The 21,660-nt window shown below is 45.4% G+C and overlaps 1 protein-coding gene and 1 pseudogene across 7 annotated transcripts in view; both read left to right on the top strand.

Annotated features, from left to right (window-relative positions):
• ZBTB38 (zinc finger and BTB domain containing 38) overlaps window positions 1–21,660 on the top strand; it is a 308,287-nt gene that overhangs the window by 40,403 nt on the left and 246,224 nt on the right. The gene's annotated exons all lie outside the window — the stretch shown is intronic.
• LOC146785101 (EF-hand domain-containing protein D1 pseudogene) lies at window positions 3,000–3,682 on the top strand (annotated as a pseudogene).

The raw sequence follows: 21,660 nt of genomic DNA, 5'->3' as shown, positions 1-21,660 counted from the left end.
TCCACGCTACTCTGCTCCAGTCCATGCAATGTCACTCTACGCCACTCTAATCTACATCACTTCACTCTATGCCGCTCTACTCTGCACAACACCACTTTACTCTATGCTTCTCTACTCCACTTCATGCCACTTTGCTCCACTGCATCCCACTCTATGCCACTCTACTCTACGCCACCCTATTCTATGTCACTCCACTGTACACCACGTTACTCTACACCACTCTATTCTACGCCCTAGAGCATGGACCATGCCACTCTACCGTACTCCACTCTATGGCACTCTACTCCATGCCACGCTACTCTACCCCCACTCTATGCTGCTCTACACTTTGCCACGCTACTCTATGCCTCTTTAATCTATGCCAGTGTACTCTTCACCACTCCACATAATGCCACTCTACTCTATGCCATGCCATTCTAGCACACTACCCTCACACCAGACTATGCCAGTCTACGTCACACTCTACTCTATGCCACGCTACGCCACTGTACTCCACCAAACTCTATGCCACTCCACCCTACCATACACCACTCTACTCTATGCCACTCTATTCAACAGCACTCCACGTTATGCCTCTCTACTCTATGCTACTCCGCCCTATGCCACTCCACTCTACTCCACCCCACTCTATCCTACTCTACGCCACTCTACACTATGCCACTGTACTGTATGCCACTCCAGTCCACGCAACTCTCCTCTATGCCACTCTTCACCAGTCTACTCTCTATCACTCCAATTTATGCCACACTACTCTATGCCTCGACACTCTACACTATGCCACTCGACTCTGTTCCACACTCTACTGTACGCCACTTCCCACTATTCTACTCCACCCCACTTTATGCCACTCTATTCTACGCCACTCCACTGTACACCACTTCACTCTATACCAGTCTACCAAAAGCCACTTAGTCTACACCACTGTACTCTATGTCACTCCATGCCTCTCCGCTCTGTGCCACTCCACTCCACAGTACACCACTCTTCTCCACTCTACTCTATGGCACTCTACTCCACTCCACACCACTCCATTGTACGCCACTTTACCCTAGGCCACTCTACCCTATGACACTCTACTCTACGCCACTCCACTCCATGCCACCCTCCTCTTTGTCACGTCACTAACTTTTAGCCATACTCAACAGCTGCTGTACAACATGGCGAAAAGACATTGGCAAAGCCAATAGTTAATAGGCAAGACCTATTGGCTTTGCTAATCTTTGTTTATATTCTGTGATGGTGTACTCACCTACCTAGCTTCCAATTCCCTATCTTACAAGCATGTTTCAGAAAGCCCTCGCCTAAAGGCTACCTTTTACTGGACGCTTTTGATCCTAATATCAATCTCAGTAGGCATTACTCCAGTTTTTGGATCAACATTCTTCTGGCCATGACTATGGTTTCCCACCCCCATCATAGGTACAGGGTTGTAACAAAACAAAAACGGCCCTCGGCAGAGTAAGGTGAGAGGCATCGCTCTGCCTACTGCTACTGTCCCATGATGCTTACAGAGCACAGTCCACAACCCACTGCGCCCCATGTGTCGCCTTCCAAACTGAAGTTTCATACTTAGATTGAAACTCATGACCTGCAGGTTATGCGCAATTCCACCCCTAATTAAATTGATAAGAAGGAAAAATGTGATAGTAAAGCTGTTTTGCATAACAATTTGTCAGACAAAACAGCATTTTAAGGAACTTCTTTGCAAGAAACTGTGTGAGCCCAGATAGTCTCAGAATATAATACTTGTAACATAGCTTGTGAGAGTTCGCTTGCTGAAGAGATAGTTATGTAGTCTCTGGTTTTCAGTTTGAGTCATAAAAAAAATTAGAGGGTTAATGTGCCTACAGCAGGGCATTATTTTATTATACATAGTTGAATGATTTGTATCGTATGTAAAGTAGATCAGTGGGTTAATGTTATGGTTGCAGAGATCTTTTTCTAACCCGTAGGACACAAATTACAGTTCTGGTAAAGTAAATCAGTGGGTTGTGTGATTGCTAACAAATAAGTTCCTGTAATCTGTCATGGAACTCAATCGTTCATAATTCTAAATTGGCGAAATGAGTTGTGTTGGGTATTATTAACACTTGCTACTAAGTATAAAAAAATGTTCAGTTTATAAACTGACACAATGGCTCAGTGGTGGAACAAGCATTGTTCTGCCAGTCACCAATTCCAAACTGAGCTCCATCTTCTGAGGTAATTAAACTAAGAACCATTAACACATATTACACATTACTATGACTCAATTCAGAGGGGTACCATTAACCCAGTAAATTGGTAATAGTACAGTGCTTAGAAACTGGAGTGGTGTGTTTTGCCATATAAGAAAGGCATTGTGTGCTACATGGACAATATTTAATGTATTTATACATATAAAATGGCATCCCTGACATTCCTACACAAGATGCACAATCTACATATCTAACATATATAAAGCAGGTTAGAAAACATCTTCAAATCTCCGTTTATTTCTTAGCAATTATAAAATGACAAACTGCATCTTTCCTCCCCTGAAGGGCGACTCCATCTAAATATGAGGTGTGAAGATCCAGATAATGTCTGTTTTTCCTCCCAACACCTACTACCGCCCTAGAAAACTCTCAGACAAACAATAATTACCATTTACCTGTAAAGAGAGTTTCTTTGTACTCTCACATCCTAAAACAGTCTTAGAGTTTGAGGGAGAAGTGGAAGAGATTGATTTAGAGATGGAAAGACACTTTAGGACTGCTGAAATCAAGCTGTTCTGTGTGAACTCTTTTCTCTTGCCAGCAGAGTGAGCTCACGCCTGCTGCGAGAGCACTCTGGGTGCCTCCCAGCCTTTCCTTGCCCTCGCTCGTTCCACCCCACAGACTTTGAGAATAAACTTCAAGCCGAGGCCCCGCATGGACACTTGACAACCTGGCTCTTATCGCAGCCCCTGTACCCAGAGCCTGTCCCTTACCGCCTCTGCGCCCATGCCCTCTACGGTGCCTGGGTGAGAAGACCACGCCATGGCCTCGGAGGAGCTGACCTCGAAGCTACACGGCCGCCTGCTGCTGAGGGACGCAGAGCCCCCAACCCCAAAGGACAGCGCGCCCTGCGCTGGAGATGAGGTCCCGCAGGGGAAGCCGCCCACCGCGGGTGCCGACTCCGAGCTGAGCGCCAAGTTGAGCCGCCGGCATGACATCAACGAGGGCAGCACCCTGCCCCAGCAGAGCAGGGTCTACAACCCATATACGGAGTTCAACCACAAGCAGATCAAGGACATGTTCAGACTGTGCGACTCCGGGAAGGATGGATTTATTGACCTGATGGAACTGATGCGAATGATGGAAAGGCTGGGAGCACCACAGACCCATCTTGGGCTCAAGCATATGATCAAGGAGGTAGATGAGGACTTTGATAGCAAGCTCAACTTTCTTGAGTTTCTGCGGATTTTTCATAAGGCGGCAGCAGGAGAACTTCAGGAGGACAGGGGACTCATGGCTCTGGCGAAACTCTCAGAGATTGATGTGTCTACTGAGGGTGTGAAAGGTGCCAAGAACTTCTTTGAAGCAAAGGTGTGGGCCCTTTCAGCTGGCAGTAAATTTGAAGAAGAGATGAGGGCGGAAAAAGAACTGATAAAAGCCAAGAAGAGGAAATGCAAAACCGTAGAGCTGTATTTAGAAAGATGAAGTCAGCATATACCAATTAAATTGTGCTCTCTGGTGTACAACAACACATGCAGAGACTGCACACGACTCGTTTAACTGCACACACTGCTCACAGGAGAGATTGGAAGTATATTAACCCCACTCTCACTGCCCATTGACTTTGTCAAGAAAGTTGCAGAGAACCATCTACCGCACATTTCATCCCAACACGTTATTTATCCATTTGATCAAGTGAGTCCATCAGATACTGCATACAGCCCACTGTAAGATCAACAAAAGCAACCAATGGAGAATCTCAAATGGGGTGATCTTATTCTGTCCCTGTACATTGCTCAGGCGCTTTCGAAAATGCTATTCAGAAACTGAGCAAATCCATTTCATAATCACGTCCAACTCATAACTTATCAGGTCAACCAAGAGTTCTGCAGACAAGTCAAGTATCCTTCAATAAATGCCCACACATTCATCTAAAACACATGCTGAGAACTTACCAGGCTCATTCCATCCCCTCCCTTTGTCTGTGAGACCTGCAAAAAGCTCACACAGTTCATTCCATCTTCACATGCTGCCTGTTCACTTTTAGAGACCACAATTCATTCCATATTCACTTACTGTTCGGCCACTCATGAGAGAGACAAGAACCAGTCCTTCCAATCCCTACACAGTAACTGCCTGTTCACCTCGCTGAGAGAGCTGCGGATATCCTATGCAGCATATTACCCCACAGACCAGTGTCAAGGTGCAGAGACCACAGAGGGCTCATTTCATCCTCACGGCTTGCTCCATTCTTCCAAGAGTACTGACAGATGGGTAACTACCTTATTTCATCTAACCTTCAGTGCCAGCAACCACCAGTAGGGATTACACTCAGCCTGTTCTTCCCCACTCACCGCTTATCCACTGCACCGAGAGAGATTTGAAAGACTGAACTCAGCTAACCACATCCTCAATCACTAACTTTGCACTCAAACAAGAGAGAATTGCAGAGGCAATTCACAGCCAACTCAATTCCCATGCAATTCCCATTTGCTTGGTAAAGACGACACTCATCTGATTCAATCCCAACTCAGCATCTTTATAATTTCATGAGACCACTATTTACCACACATCACATTCCATCTGCAGCAGGTGCTCATCTTCTATACGAAGAGACTACACTGGAAAAGTTCCTATTACTACTCCATGCTAAACCATGGTGTCTATTTCATTCTTTTAGTCATTCCTATGCCCAGCGTTTTGTCAGTGTGTTGCTTGCCATAATTTGTGCCAGTGATTATTAGTTGAGGTGTGTAAGGTAAAGAGTACCTGGTGATTCATGCCTATTCCTCCAGGTTCAAAAATGCATCTAGAGGTGGAAGATTCTAGGAAAACATACACTTCTTTTATGGTATACCCTCACTCCCTGGCTCCTATCACTGCTCCTGTCGTCAGATTTCTTGTTCCAAACCATAAATAACTTGTATCTCACAATACATATGTCAAATCAGAACACATATAGCGACGGTGTCTGGTGGTTGTTCTGTCCTTTGCTATTTCCCAAAAGATCATCATCTTTCTTGCCCCTGAAAAGAACCCTTCACCAAAACTGCGACACAACCAAGGGAGAGCAGCAGTACAGCACATGCTGGGTTGTCAGAGGACGCCATGCTGGACCTGTTTCCATGCTCTCTGTTCCAAGATGGCCGCCCTGTGCGACACTCGCCCTCCCTGTTGTTTAGTGGTAAGTGTTGGGTGTCCATTTTGCTCATTCGTGTTCCCCTCTCATCAGCCCGCCTAACAAAGCTTTTGAGTTGCATAAACGACAATAAGCGTAGCCGTCGTGCCTTTCAGACCCTGCTGCTGCTTTCAAATGCAGATGCTGTAATCCCGGCAGCCATAGAAGTGTTACTGCATTAAAATAACTATGTAAATAAGCAGAGATTATAATATTTAATAATTGTGAAAATTTCCGCTTCCGTAGCCTCATATTTATAATCAGACGTTTTATAACCATAGAATTTCAGGATATTTTTGTATGTCAATTATAGTATTGTTATCTATTAAAATTCCAATAAGATCTTCTTTCATCACGAAAAAAAAAAAAAAAGGACTGCTGAATTCAACATGCGCTGTGTTGTAATAAAGGACCCTTCTTCGCAGAGTGGCAGTTAAATACTAGTGTGGGTGTCTTGCGAGGATTAGGTGGCACTAGAATTTCAGACACAAGGGGAAGATCAGAAGTTAAAAGAAAATGGTTAATATTTGTGACTCTTACAAGTACTGACAGGGATGCTCAGAAAATAATTCAGATTGAGCAATAACTGTTTGAACTTGTGCTGTTCTCTGTCAACGGTAGGGAGCTTCAATGCTATTCCGATGCATCTCAGTTCTGACTTGTCCAGCATCGCCATCATCTCCTTTCTATAACAATGCTGAAATCTACACATAGCCATGCCAATGTACCTCATTATTTTACTGAAGAACAGGGTAACACCTGCTGCTTTTCCAGGATTGGATCTGTGCACAGCTGTGTCAATGCCCCAATAAGCAAATCTGTCTCCTCCACTTCTCTCTGAATCTCAAAGCCTGTTCCGGAGCAAGTGAGTGCAAAGAATCTCTTTCTTTACAACATGGTACTATGATTAGAGACAGAGAACGGAGAGTGCAACCGAAAAAGACAGATATAAAAGGCAGCCTGAGAGACACTTGCACCCTTATTTTGAGGTCTTCAGAACATCTGTGTTAATATCACAAGTCTGGTAGGCATGTAACCCCAACCAGTAATTGTGATACAACAGAACACTTAGAATTAATTTGTGAATAATAGGCAGAAACTGTGCCTCCTGATTTTTTCCACATTTAAAAGTAGGGAAACAACACAAGACATAAGCTGCTGCTGCTAACTGGCAAGTTTTTCTTGCACCAAAAAGATGTAGTACTGAATTTCTTGATGCACGTTACTTTAGTTATAAAATCCACAATTTCTTTAGTCCCCCAATATTTTTAAATGAGGGACTTAGGGTTCACTCTCGATGCAAGAACTATATCTGTTGCATAACTGAAACTATTATGTGACAACTCCAAGAAACTCTTATCAATCCTAAAAAAAACACATGTTGCAGTATCCATAGACAAATGTCAACAGTGGAGTGTGGACAAGTAACTCAAGCTCCAGCTTCAATTGAGGAGTTTCCAGCTCTCTGCAAAGTCTTACTGTGACATTGGGTAGCTCACTTGGCAGACCACTAATCAGTCATGCAGTGCAGCAGTGTGGTGTGGAAGATAGCGCATAGTCTGTGGCCTCAGCTTTTATGCATATTAACTGAGGGATAGTTATTGAGCACAATCAAACTTATTACATGTTAATTTATTACATTCGAGATTATGGTAGTTTCATTATAAATTAATGCAAACAATACCAATACTTTTTTCTCTGTGTGACTCTTGTACTTTGTGTAAACCAAACACATACTTTCTATAACTACCTCTAAACAGTAGCATTAATGCCACATATGCTTATGTTTCACGACAAAGTAGAAGAACTAAGTTTAGTCTTCCGCTTAATGTGAATAATTCATCCCCTATGGGAGCACATGTAGGAAAGTGACCTTTTTGTATGGTCACCCCCCATATTTTGCTGTAATGCCGATGGTTATGACTCAGAAAGTGCACTAGAGCCTGCTGCTTAGACTCCTGTGTCAGTGCTCTCTCCCTATAACTGATACACATGAATTGGTAACCCCAACTGGCAAGGACTTTAACCCCCTTATAAGTCACTAGTATGTGGTACCAGTGGTATCCAGGGCATGGGAAATTAAAGGGTCACCAGGGCCTAAAGCACTGTTTGTGCCACCCTGAGTGACCCAAGTACACAGATTGCAGCAATCCTGCCATTGCAGACTGCAGGAGCATTGCAAACTGCTCAAACTTGACTTTGCCCTCACCATGTGTGGCAAGGTCTATGCACTATTTTTAATATATGCCAGTCACGGATGCGGCAGGTCTCCTGAACACAGGAGGCAGGGTCCATTATATTAAAGGTGAAGACATATAAGTACAAGCTTATATGTTCCTATAGTAGCCTATTCCATTAAGGGCTACTATAAGTGATCAGCAGCTCATAGGATAACATAAGCTGACATCCGACCAACCTCAAGGAGGCCAGCTCCATTATGGTGCAGCCGAAGTTTGTAATGTTTGGTGTCAAACAACGTGACTCCTCACCCCTAACATGATTCTTGTGTCGAGGATGAATTGGCATGTACCCAGGTGGCTACCTTAGAGGTTACCGACCTGGTTGCCCCAGCCTTTCCTGTGCTCTGGCTGCCAGCCCACAGCTGTTGCTGCCAAGAAAGGAATCAGACCCCCCTGCCAGGAGGTGTGAGCTCTCCCAGGAGTCAGAAACAAAGGTCTGGACGGGAAGGAGGTCGCACCTCCATCCCTGACAAGATGGCTAGTGAAGTGGCACATCAAGGCGGTGAGCTTCAAAGCTTAAACCACCGGTGATATGCAACCAGGCTGCCTCCCTGTAGGAAAGTGGAATATTATGTGGTATGGCTGGGTAGCCTTTCCATGTAATATTATCACAATACCCCAACAATGGTCCTTGGTTTCACACTAATAAATCCTTTTCTCAGTCCTGGTAGAGTGGCAAAGACCAGTCTGGCTTAACTAGAGCAGTGGTTCCCAAACGTTTGACTCCTGAGGACCCCCATTGAGTCACCGCTGGAAGCCTTGTACCCCCAAGTAATTTGTAAAATTTAAATTTCAAACATTAAAACAGTAATTCGATAACAATAAACATGTGTGCACACTAAACAAATACTCAAATTACTAAGGATTTTAGTATTTTAAATTGAAAGAATTAGCAAAAATCAAACAATTTAAATGGGAAGATTGGTAATGCACTAACTTTTCAATGTTTGGTTTTATTTCGCGGTACAAGGCTCCTGCTTCTGCCACGGCCAGACTAGAATCCCAAAGCAGCTCTGGCAAATGTTTTCAGACCAGTTCCCATACGGTGCACACCAAGTGCAGTGAGTGAGCCCTCCCCCCCCCTAGAATATTTATGAAACAATGGTGCATTCTACAACACCTTTATCATTATATATTGAATTGTTTTATATTTTGAAGAATACTAAATGATGACCCTACTATGCACCGGCAGGGATGTTGAATTCCTATAGCCCGATGCCCGGGACATATTGTTTGGGGTCAAGGGCAACAAGTTTCCATGTGTACTTTCTCCTTGGAACAAGTAGGCCCAACCCCCTACATCACAAACCCTTTGACTGCCAGTTTATAGTCCCACATGATGGATCAGGGAAAGCATTGCCTGCAGTTAAAGTAATATTTGTTTCCGTGTTTTAACGCTGTTCAAACTTGTATCTATGGTTCATAAATGCAAAACCTTTATTATTAGGGTAAGCGATCTAAGTACATGTTGTAAGCTCAGACTACTACTGACAGTGGTTAAAGTATAAAAATGGGTGCACACGCTTCCATTGTTTAGCACTATGAGGCTATGCATACTGCTCCCAGAATGCTCTCTGATTAGATGCAAATATATGGAGACGCTTGAAAGCAAGATTGATTATTCTTTGCTTTTAAGATACATTTTTCACAAAAAAGCAAAAACATTTAGCTAAACTACTGTAACATTTTAGGTAGCGTTTTTCTGCAGCATCATTTAGTAAAATGTGTTGATGCATGCTAGTATTTCCCAAAAATATTCATAATGGAAACTCACTGTAACCAGTTTTAATAAGATTATGGGAAACATAAAAATAAACAAGCATTGGTAAAGCCAATAGGTCTGACATTGTTGGTCAGTCTTTTGGTTTTATCAATGCGTGACTTGTTTTGGCATGTTTTTTGTAAAATCTTATTGGTGTGGGTGCTGCTGGGCCCTCATCATTATAACAAACATTGGCAAAAGCAAAAATTGTTTCGGTCTCAAAAAGCACACATTGCCACAGTAGTTCCTGGCACTGAACAAAACGACTGTGTGTCAATTACGCTCCTTATGAAAGAACAGAATGCTGTCATTCACAGTAAACCTAGCCAACTGACAGAGAGAGACATTTTAATAAACACAACATGCCATGGTTAATGCCAGACCTAATTAGGGGGCCAATTATTAAGTAAAGTCTCAAAAGTGCACTTATGTCCTTTCATTAAGTGCAGATATACGACTTTCCTGAATTCACAAGACTTTACAGAAGTAGACCAAAAAATAGTACTCCTAGAAAATATTTGTGAACTGGATTTTAGCATGAGCAAATGTGCATGTGTAGATTTGCTCATGCAAAAATCTCAGCGTTTGCAAGTTTACTTCCCCTGCAACCACTTTTTTCCCAACTCAGGAAGAAGTTTTATGTCTGCCATTGTCAGGAGTAAATATCCAACCTTTCTCAGTATGGGAAAAGATTAGAGAAGAGCTGGTGAAAACCCTCAAAACATGCAAGTTAGTAGGTTTGCACAGACTCAAAAGGGCATTCCAACCCTGGAACTGTTGCTTAACTTCAGCGGCAGTATGTAGATCTGCGGAAATGTGGCAACATAAGGAAATTGCTAATATTCATACCCTGCTATGGAAGGAGCCCTGGCATATTCAGAGAGGCTATTTCGGAGCTCTTATATAAGGGTATTGCTGCCATAATTTGTCACCGCATTACATGGCACTAAAGGGACAAGTGGTTTTTGTTACAGGACAAGTAGATTTATGAAGTAACCTGCCCCATGGACAAGTAGATATTTTATTAAATTCCACACCCCTGACCGGGATACGACAATCTTTGTTGGGGTTCTTCAATGATTCCCTTACTATCACCCTCCAAGAGCACCTCTCATCTCTCCATAGCCCCTCTGTCACATGTATTTCATTTTTTTTATAGCACCTCTCATACCAGTGTAGGAAGTCAGAGCACTTTACATCGCACACAGAGACAATGAATCATATGTGTAAATCAGTGTATAGAAATTGTTACATAAGGCAAAGGGGACTACAAGGTGTAGGACTCACATGTCATCCATACTGGTAGGCATTTCTAAAGAGTGCTTGGTCTGGAGAAGCACAAATTCAGGATTCAGAACATAACACAGTGGTTAGTGTTGACTTTAATAATAAAAATGCATTCTACCCAAATAAACTTTTAGCAGCACCCGGATAATGAAAGACTGGGAAAAAACACAAGTTACTAACTTGCACCATGCAGTTTGCAAGCAGCTCTTTAATGACAGTTTATAGGTCACTCTGCTAGATTACGATTGTAATTTATGAACTGCACTGTAACAAAATAATCTCTATGACAAAAGCAGTAACTCGCTGACCTTTGCACATAAAATACTGTTTTTTGAAATGCATGGTACGCCTTCTTTGCAGTAGGCATATTAACCCTCTGCGCTACCTTGGGTAAGTCAAACCTGCCACTGGACAAAACTCTCGTCTCTCTCCAGCAGGTACATTAATCACTGGCATTATCGTGACACTTTAATTGTTGCCCCAAAACTGCTAACTATACAAGGAACTTTGCAGAACTTTTAAAACTGCTGCCTGCGGACATCCTGGGAATGTGTCACGGACCCCTGGGGGTCCGTGGACCACAGTTTGGGAAACACTGAACTAGAGGAATATGCATTAAGCATTTCAGAGTAACAAAATAGAAGATAAGTAATTGACATCACTCAAGAGAAATCTGACACCAATTTACAAAAATACAGTGTTTTTGATGTCAATATAAGACACCAAAATAAATGGAATAGCATACAGATACCTGGAGTTATAGATTTTTGAAGCAATATTAAATCAGTGCAAAATAATACATGGGAAATATAACATTTTAATCAATGGCAAAATCCACTGGTGACAATCGGTTACTTGCAGGGCGAGTTACGCAAACCCCTTACAGGGTTACGGTCATGCAGGCTCCTGGACCAGGCAGAGTTGTCCTAACTGCCCGTAGTACTGAATGGGAGCCGCAGGGATGCTGTTTTTACTGCTTACACAAGGCTACAAGAAACAGAATGCAAATACTGCTTGGGAGGAGGGAAGTGTGACTTTCCTGCCCAAGCCTTTATTCCTGACTCCTGTGAGTGATCACACTGCCTGGCACGAGGTCTGAATCCTGTCTTGGCAGCAGCAGGCACAGGAAAGTGTGGGCTGGTCAGCCAGAACAGAGAAAAGCTGGGGCAACCTTTATAGTGCCACCTGGGTGCATGAATTGTGTCAGGGGTGAGAAGGCATATTTTTTTATACCAAACATAACATATTTTAGTGGTACCATAATGGAGCTGCCAATCTGGAAAGAGCCCACTTGGCAGACCATATTAGGCTATAGACCGCTAACATTTACAGTAGTTTCCAATGGGGAACACCACTATAGGTACATATAGGCTCCACTTATATGTTCTCACCTTTAATATACTGCACTATGCCTCCTGGGCTGAGCAGACCTAGCTTGGGGTGTCTGACATACCGTAAAGGTAGTGCATTTGACTGTGTCACACATGGTCAGGTCGAGTTCAAGCAGCTTGCACTGCGCCTGCAGTCTGCAATGGCTGTCCTACTGTCCCTAGTTTTTTTGGGTCACCCAGGGTGGCACAAAACAAACCTTTCTGCAGTCCTGGGGACCTCTTTACCACCTATGCCCTGGATATCCCTGTACCATTTACTATGGACTTTATAAGGGGGTAAGGTCTCTACCAATTTTGGATTACCAAGTTTAACATAACAGTTTTGGGAGAGAGCACCAGCACTGGGGTCTGGGCTGCAGACGTCAATGCACTATCAGAGTCATAACCATCAGCATTTGGAGCAAAAAGTGGGGAGTGACCATACAAAAAGAGGCACCTTCCTAAATTGCGCAACTAACATATCCTCTGGTAGTTCTCATCTTCTAAGTGGAAAAATATGGATAGGCCATCTGCATTGGCATAGTCAGTCCCTGGTCTGTGTTCCACTGTAAAATCCATATCCGTAGAGAAATGGACCACCTCATCAGTTGGCGTTTTTCTCCTCTCATCTGTATCAGCCATATGAGAGGCCTGTGGTTGGTTTGAACTTTGAAGTGAGTCCCAAACAACTAGGGTCTCAGCTTCTTGAGGGACCAAACCACAGCAAAGGCTTCTCTCTCAATGTAACTCCAACACTGCTCACTAGGGAAGGGCCTCCTTGTGATATAGGCAACTGGTTCATCCTGGCTCTCATCCTTTGTTTGTGTGTCAACACTGCCCCAATTCCATGTTCAGAAGCGTCAGTTTGGATAAGTAACTCCTTTCCATAGTCAGGTGCCTTCAGTACAGGTGCTGAGCACATAGCCTCCTTCAGGCTGTCAAAGGTCTTTTGGCATCATGTGGTCCAGATGACCTTCATATCTGTTTCTTGGCGGTAAGTTCAGGGGGTGGGCCCACAATGGCCCCATAACCCTTCACAAACTTCCTGCAGTACTCAGTCAAACCAAGGAAGGCCCTGACTTGAGTGTGGGTTCTGAGAGCTTCCAAATACAGAATAGTCAGGATCTTGGGCTGAAGAGGTTTGACTTGGCCTCCAACTACAAGGTGGCCCAAGTACACAACAGAGTACTGCCGTATCTGGCTCTTACTAGCCTTGATAGTTAGGCCACCCTAATACAGAGCTTGCAACACTTCCATGAGGTGGACCAGGTGATCCTCCCTGGAGGATCTAAAGACAGCCATACCATCTTTATATGCTGCATTAAAGTTATCCAGGCCTGAAATGACTCAATTCACCAACCTCTGGAAGGTAGCAGGTGAATATTATAATCCAAAAGGGTAACTCTGAATTGGTAGTGGCCTTCTGGGGTCGAAAATGCTGACATCTACTTTGCTCCCTGGATTAGTCCAGTCTGCCAGTACCCTGATTCATCTGCTCCTGGAATGGGGTGAGCATCGGTTTTGGTAACTGCACTGAGAACCCTCTTATCCACACAGAACCTCAACTCAGGATTCCCATTTTGGAATGAGGTTTGGGAACCAGTACCACTGGGCTATCCCAGGTACTCCACGTCTTAACTATAAGTACTTGCGAGCGTTCACAGCCTCCCCCCCTTTTGCGGCACTCCAGGCATGGAGGGTGACGGGGCAATTTTGAGTCTCTTAGACCGCCATGAACTACGGCAACTGGACCCGTTGAGCAAGCAGCTCTGGAAGACGGTTGACCAGCTGTGTCTGTGGCATTTACATGCCTGGGTCATTCGAGTGTACTTTGGCTGCCACTCAAGGGAGAGGGAGCATTCCTCTGTTTGCGGTCTTGTTGTTTAGCACTACGTGGGGTACTTGTTGGAACGGGGGTAAGCCTCTCCTGGTGTGTGCCGGCAGCTTTCCTGTAACTAATCTCGGTTGGTTTGGGGGACGCGATCGGCCTTATTTAGGTGGCTGGCTCCTTGTGTTTGACATCCCTCTACGATGTGCGATGACTGATGGAGATTTTGTGTGTACCCGGATACCCGCGCCTCACCAAGCCTGGAGAAGGCCTGGGGCGCCACTACAGCTTACCTTAGTCACAGCGATGCCATTTTAGTACCATCTTGGGACTTTGGATACTCAGTCTTGTCTTTGCCTTTGTCTTTATTTATCAGGACACTAAACAGTAGTGTCTACTTCTACCAGCACACAATGTCGTTAGCCCTTGACTGAAACAGGGTGAGTTTACCAGAGAATGCCTACCGGTGTTTTTCGAAAATTACGCGTGTTACATTTTTTTCTGCTGCCTTTTACTATGTTTTTAATATGCTTTGAATAATTCACAGATGATGCATGTCACAGCTCATCTGTGCTCTTCACGTGTGCTTTGATCCATGTGTGTCCAAGAGTGCACGCCACATATTGTCACCAGACATATATGATATCTAATTATTGTCATACTGTGTTTTCTATTTCAGGTTAGGGTATAGATCTGCCAGTACCACTTTTTAGGGTGCTGTATGGGTGGTCATGTATGTACTTCATTGAGGTCCTGACCATCACCAAAATGCATTGGTAGATCCATTTCTGGCCCTGAGGAATTGCCATCAATAGATAACAGGCAAGAAACATGTTGACCTATTACACCAGCACATATTCCCACATACTTTAGAGTGGGAGTGTGCGTTCTTCTAGTTTGAACCAGGGTAGTGACCACAATTCATTAAAGTTGTTCTGAGTGGATCACTAATCCCTGTTTTAAATTCACACGTGTACACTATATCACCACCTACACCTTAATCATACACTAGGGCCCTCACACGCACTGCACCCAACGGCTTAAGGATTAAAGATCTCCGCCAAGTAGGCCCCGTCACGGGCGCCTGATCGGGTATTGCAGCTCCGACCCGAGTAGGAGCAGACCCAATGATGAAGCAAGACACCTGCTTGTTGGGTGTGTGAGGGTCTTTTTCCAAAAGGAGGAATCCCTTCTCCTGTCCTTGTGAACATCCATACACTAAGGTTCACTTGTGAGATCACTTACCCCCGCCTGCATCACTTATTAGGAACTGCATACCTCTTTGGTTTACACTATCCCAGGGACTGTCAGAAAGTTCAATAACCCCAAGCTCTAACATCTTGCGGACCTCAGTCTTAATGCAAGACTTAACTTGGTCTGAAAAACCTGTGAAACTTATTTTTGACAGGGATGCTGTCACCAGTGTCCACATAATGGGTACACCATGTAGTCTGGCCTTAGGTGAAGGAAAAGAGCTCAGCAAACTGACCTAGAACCTGCCTGCAGTCAGATTGCTGTTTTACAGCGAGGGTGTCAGACAAGACAACACCTTCAACTGACACATCCTGGTGGTTTGACAGTAGGTTTGAAAAAGTGGCTCTGTTGAATGGTTAGCCCCCCACTTTTTGCCTGGTTTTGATGTGGGTTCAAATGTAGTGCACAGGGTCCCTGTCAACCAGGTACCCTCTGCCAGTGCACCTTCCCTAAAACAAACTTCGAATTGGTACTGCTGGCCCCTCTAAGTACCTAGTAAATGGTACCCTGGGTACCTAGGGCCTGAGAGCTGAAGAGGGTCCCTTGGGCCACTCCCTCACTGGGACCATGCCACTTGCAGCCTGCATGCCCCTGTAAGGGAGAAAACGACAAAGTCAACATGGCACACTACCTGGGTGCCATGCCGGCTAGCAGTGCTTTACAACAAACAAATGATGGACGGAATGCTGACAATGCAGACATTCTCCCCCAGTCAAGAGATCTGGGTTAAATCCATCGTTCTTTTGCCCACTACACCACCCCAGTTTGGACATGACCATATGCAAATCAGTCTTGACCCTGTGCCTCATGGGAACAGTCCAGCCCGAACTGCCAAGCCATGTCTTCCTTGGACCGGAATCAAGCATCCTAGGACCGGTTTCTGGCTATCAGCCGTCATCAGCCAGGATAGCTTGACTCCAGTGGCGTAGTGAGCACGGGTCCCACGTCTGGGAATACCCATCCCACTTAGGGCGAAAAGCGTTACAACAAACAAATGATGGACGGAATGCTGACAATGCAGACCTTCTCCCCCAGTCAAGAGATCTGGGTTAAATCCATCGTTCTTTTGCCCACTACACCACCCCAGTTTGGACATGGCCATATGCAAATCAGTCTTGACCCTGTGCCTCATGGGAACAGTCCAGCTCGAACTGCCAAGCCATGTCTTCCCTGGACTGGAATCAAGCATCCTAGGACCGGTTTCTGGCTATCAGCCGTCATCAGCCAGGATAGCTTGACTCCAGTGGCGTAGTGAGCACGGGTCCCACGTCTGGGAATACCCATCCCACTTAGGGCGAAAAGCGTTACAACAAACAAATGATGGACGGAATGCTGTCAATGCAGACATTCTCCCCCAGTCAAGAGATCTGGGTTAAATCCATCGTTCTTTTGCCCACTACACCACCCCAGTTTGGACATGGCCATATGCAAATCAGTCTTGACCCTGTGCCTCATGGGAACAGTCCAGCCCGAACTGCCAAGCCATGTCTTCCCTGGACCGGAATCAAGCATCCTAGGACCGGTTTCTGGCTATCAGCCGTCATCAGCCAGGATAGCTTGACTCCAGTGGCGTAGTGAGCACGGGTCCCACGTCTGGGAATACCCATCCCACTTAGGGCGAAAAGCGTTACAACAAACAAATGATGGACGGAATGCTGACAATGCAGACATTCTCCCCCAGTCAAGAGATCTGGGTTAAATCCATCGTTCTTTTGCCCACTACACCACCCCAGTTTGGACATGGCCATATGCAAATCAGTCTTGACCCTGTGCCTCATGGGAACAGTCCAGCCCGAACTGCCAAGCCATGTCTTCCCTGGACCGGAATCAAGCATCCTAGGACCGGTTTCTGGCTATCAGCCGTCATCAGCCAGGATAGCTTGACTCCAGTGGCGTAGTGAGCACGGGTCCCACGTCTGGGAATACCCATCCCACTTAGGGCGAAAAGCGTTACAACAAACAAATGATGGACGGAATGCTGTATAATGTTTTTGTAATTGGTCTGGATTTCCTTCTTGAGTCGTGTGTCCATTATTGATCACTGCTGTGCAATAAATGTCCTACACTCCTCTGTGTTAGGCCTAAGGCTGCTCGACCACACTACCACAAATAGAGCACCTTGAGTTTTACATTGAGCCCTAGACAATTTTGGGGAACCCCTGGACTCTGCATGGTATTACAACCTAGTGGCAGTATCATATACGGAGCCAGCTTCCTACAGTAGGTCAGGGATGGGTTCACTTTCCTCCTCCTGGCCTCCATCAGTGACCATGAGCATAGTCATGTTAACTCCGTCGTGGTGGGGTTTTAGGCAATTTAAATGGAGAACTCTATGAGGACTTCTTGGGGTGCCTAGGTCAACCAAGTCGGTGACATCCCTCTTCTTCTCCAAGATTGGATAGGGCCCAGTCCAGTTGTCCTGGAGGGCCTTAGGAGCCACAGACTCCAACACCCACACTAGCTGACATGGTTGGTACTCCACCAGTGCTGACCTCTTTTCATACCAGTGCTTGATAAGCTCCCGGATGGTCTCTGGGTTCTTGTTTGTCCTCTTCATGTACCATGTCATATGTGAATGCAGGTCTAGTACATAGTCCATTATGTCCTGCTTGGGCTCTTTGAGAGGTCTCTTGCATCCTCCCCTTACAAAACTCAATGGACCCTTTACAGGATGGCCAAACAAAAGTTCAAATGGGCTGAATCCAACCCCTTTTTGTGGCAGCTCTCTTTAGGCAAACAGCAGCCTAAGGTAATAGGACATACTATCTACTTCTAAGTTTTTCAAGGAGGCCTATTATCATACCTTTATTGGGTTTGTTGAATCTTTCAGCTAATCCATTGGTCTGAGGGTGATAGGGTGTAGTGGACTTGTAGCTCACGCCACATTCATCCCAGGTAGCTTTTAGGTATGCAGACATGAATTTAGTCTCACTATCAGAGACCACCTCTTTAGGAAAACCCTGGTGAAGATGCCAGGGAGGGCCTTTGCTACTGCAAGAGGAGTTGCATTCCTGAGAGGAATTGCCTCTGGATATCTAGTGGCATGGTCCACTACCACTAGGATAAATCTATTCCCAGATGCAGTTTGAGGGTTACGGGGACTAACAATGTCAATCCGTACCCTCTCAAAGGGAGTACCAACCACTGATAGTGGTTTGGTTGTGTGTCTGTCTTGCCACTGGCTTGACAAGTCACAAAGTAGCGACAAAACTCCTTCACTTTTTCAGACATCTGCGGCCAATAGAAATGGGCAATCAACCTGTCCCAGGTTTTGGTTTCTCTCAGATGTCCAGCTAGGGCAATGTCATGGGCCAAAGTAAGGGTGAACTCTCTGTATATTTGGGGGTACTCCAATTTTCTGGCTGCTCCTGGTTTGGGGTCCCTGGACTCAGTGTACAGAAGCCCATCCTCCCAGTAGACCCTGTGGGTACCAGTGACATTACCCTTTTCTTGCCTTAAGTTCGCTGCCTAAGGCCTTCAGGAGTAGGGAACAGCTTTTACCCTTGGTAAAGGTCCTCTCTAGAAGGTCTCCCTGCTATCGGGAATTCTGCCAGGCTAGGCCTGACTCCATCAGCTGCTGTTCCCCCTCAGGCACCAGGGCATCTCGCTCAGGAGAACTGTCTCCCTGATCCTGTGACCTCTTAGAAGCTGCCTTAGCAGACCTATTGCTCTTTCTCTTATTTGGGGTCACTGGGTCCACTGTTTCAGAATCCAAGTACCCATGACTTTCCAGACGAGCTGCCTGTGCTCTGGTAGTAACACACACTCACTCAGGGAGACCCATCATTTCTGCATGAGCCTTCTCTCCACCTCTGTCCAAGCAGAAGTCCCAAGATCATTTCCCAACAGACACACAGGGATGGCAGGAGTCATAACCACCTTCTTTGAGCCAGCAACCCCTCCTCATCCTAAGCTTACCAAGCCATTGGTTGGCTCTTAGTCTTATTTATGGCACTGGTGACTGACACCAGGCAACACTTGGTCTGAAGAAACCAGTATAGCTGCCACCACAGTGACACTGGCACCTGCATCCCTAAGAGCCCCTACCTCAGTCCCATTGATATTTGGCCTTTGTCGATACTTCTCCAAGCTTAGAGGCAAGACAGCCAGGGTTCCAACATTCAACCCACCCAGGGAAAATAAAGTGGTCTCTGTGTATCCTTTGGCCTCTCCAGAGTCACTTCTACCGCCACTCATATGCTAGCCAATCCCCTTGGACTGGGGGATGTTTTGAAGCATGCTGCATCTCCTTTTTTATGACCTGCCTCATGACAGTCATGACAAAGCCCAGAAGCCTTTGCTGGATCCCAGTTCTTACTGTGGTACTCTTTACCTATGGACTGGGAGAAGTCTCGGGCCCACCCTCATGAGAAGTATTTTGAGGGCCTTTTAAAAACTCTTTCTTTTTGTCTGGTTTGTTGCCCATCTCCTTCCCCTGCTGGGAAGTCAGTGAACCCTTATCTTGGTAACTCCCACCATGGGTCTTTCTGGACAGCCTGGTTCTGACCCATTTGCCAGCTATCTCCCTCAATTAGCTATCTCCCTCAATTAGTTAAAATGTGTTCCTTCATAATTAAATTATGCGGTCCATCATAAGTGTCCACCTCATTACTTTTAATCCAGCCATCTAGTGCTTCGGCTGAAGAGTCCACAAAGTCCACCCATGTCTGGTTTTGACCCTTATGAGTGTCCCTAAACTTCAATCTGTATTCTTCAGTAGTGAGTCCAAACCCTTCTATCAAGGCCTCCTTCATATGCTAATAGGGCTCAGCTACCTTCTCATTAAAGGTCATAAGTCTATCTCTGCCCTTCACCGAAAATAACTTTCACAGTAGAGAGCCCCAGTGCTGGTGTGCTATCATACTGATTCTGCAAACCCTCTCAAAGGATGCAAACCATTTGTCAATATCACCACCATCACTAAACTTAAGGACAATCCCTTTGGGGATTCCTCCTTCTCCCTGGTATTATTATTGCTGCCACCATCTTTCTGCCTAAGGCCCAACTTAACCCTTCTCTCTTCAAGGGCGGGCCTTCTCCTCCATGGAGAGTTGCTGAAGAGCATCCTCAAGAGTTCCTACCTAACTTACCATTGGGGGGTCTGCTAGAGTAACTCCTGTCACTACCCACTGATGAAGGGATCTGGGAAAGGGTGGAGAGTTGGAGTCTTCACTTTCTTCCCCATAGTTTTCAATTTGTCCCAAGGGCCTCATCCTTGCCCTCTGGGTCTTCTTCTGAGGAGTGGTCCTCCCTTTCTGTTCTTCCTTTCTCATAGGAGCTGAGGAGCTCCTCCAGTACCTCCTTTTTAGCTGTCACTCTAGAGCTAATGCCCCTTGCATTCCACAGAACCCTTAGATCACAGATCCTCAGGGCTGGGATGGCTAGTAAGTCGAGAACCTTACTAGCCTCCATTGTGCCTAACTTTTATTTAGTAGTTGGGACCTTTTTAACAATTTAGAAACACCTTTAGTACTTATCCTAACTCACTAAGTCTTTTTAAATGTTCTATTGGAATGGAGGTTTACATACGGTCCTAAGAATCCAATTAGAAAAATCAGAAAAACGTATTTTTGATGCTAAAGTCAATTAAGTGGTATTCTTATGCAAAATCGCTTATGACCAAGAGGTACTGCAAAACACAGGTTCAGGATCCCCACTGCTGGAGCACCAATGTAGGAACATTGAATATTATGTGATATGGATGGGCAGCCTTACCATGTAATATTATCAAAATGCCCCAAAGATGGTCCTTGGATTCACATTAATAAATCCTTAGCTCGGGGAAGGCATCGGGACCCAATGGTCTACCGATTGAGCTTTATAAACTCAGGATAGATGCCCCCCACTTGTGTAACATGTTTGAGGAGAGTAAGGAGCTTGGGGAGCTGCCCCAAGACAAAAGAATCGCAACCCTAGTGATGATCCACAAAGAAGGCAAATGCCGGACAGATTGCGCCTCCTATTGGCCTATTGGCCAATCTCCCTATTGAATGCCGAGCCAAAGATCTTGGCTAAACCCCTCGCCAATCGACTGATCAACGTCATTAATAACCTGGTGCACCCGGATCAATCCGGTTTTATGCCTCAGCTCAACACGGCGTTAAACCTGCGCAGAGTGCACGGGGTGATGGGGAGGGCAGATACCATACAGGAGGAGGCGGTGTTGGTGTCTCTGGACGCCTCTTTGGCATTCGATATGCTCGAATGGCCATATCTATTTGCAGTTCTCGAGAAAATGGGTTTTGGGCCTCAATTTATTCAGTGGGTGCGACTCCTCTATTCGATAGCACTAGCCCAGATTGTAGTAAACAACAAAAAATCTGAGGTGTTCGAACTGGGTAGAGGCACTAGGCAGGGATGCCCGCTCTCTCCCCTAATGTTCGCCTTGGCCCTGGAACCCCTGGCATCCTGGGTAAGGAGGGATCCGGTGATTCATGGCTTTAAGTGGGCTGAAACCTGGGAGGACCGCATCTCATTGTATGCAGACAACATATTGTTGTTTCCGTTATCCCCGAAGGCCTCGCTCACAGCGGTATTCGATGTCTTTGCCATCTTTGGCAGATA

Source organism: Triturus cristatus, chromosome 11, assembly GCF_964204655.1.
Source record: "Triturus cristatus chromosome 11, aTriCri1.1, whole genome shotgun sequence".
Taxonomy (NCBI): domain Eukaryota; kingdom Metazoa; phylum Chordata; class Amphibia; order Caudata; family Salamandridae; genus Triturus; species Triturus cristatus.
Note: the sequence above shows the minus strand (reverse complement) of the source record. Positions and strands in the feature narration are given on the sequence as shown.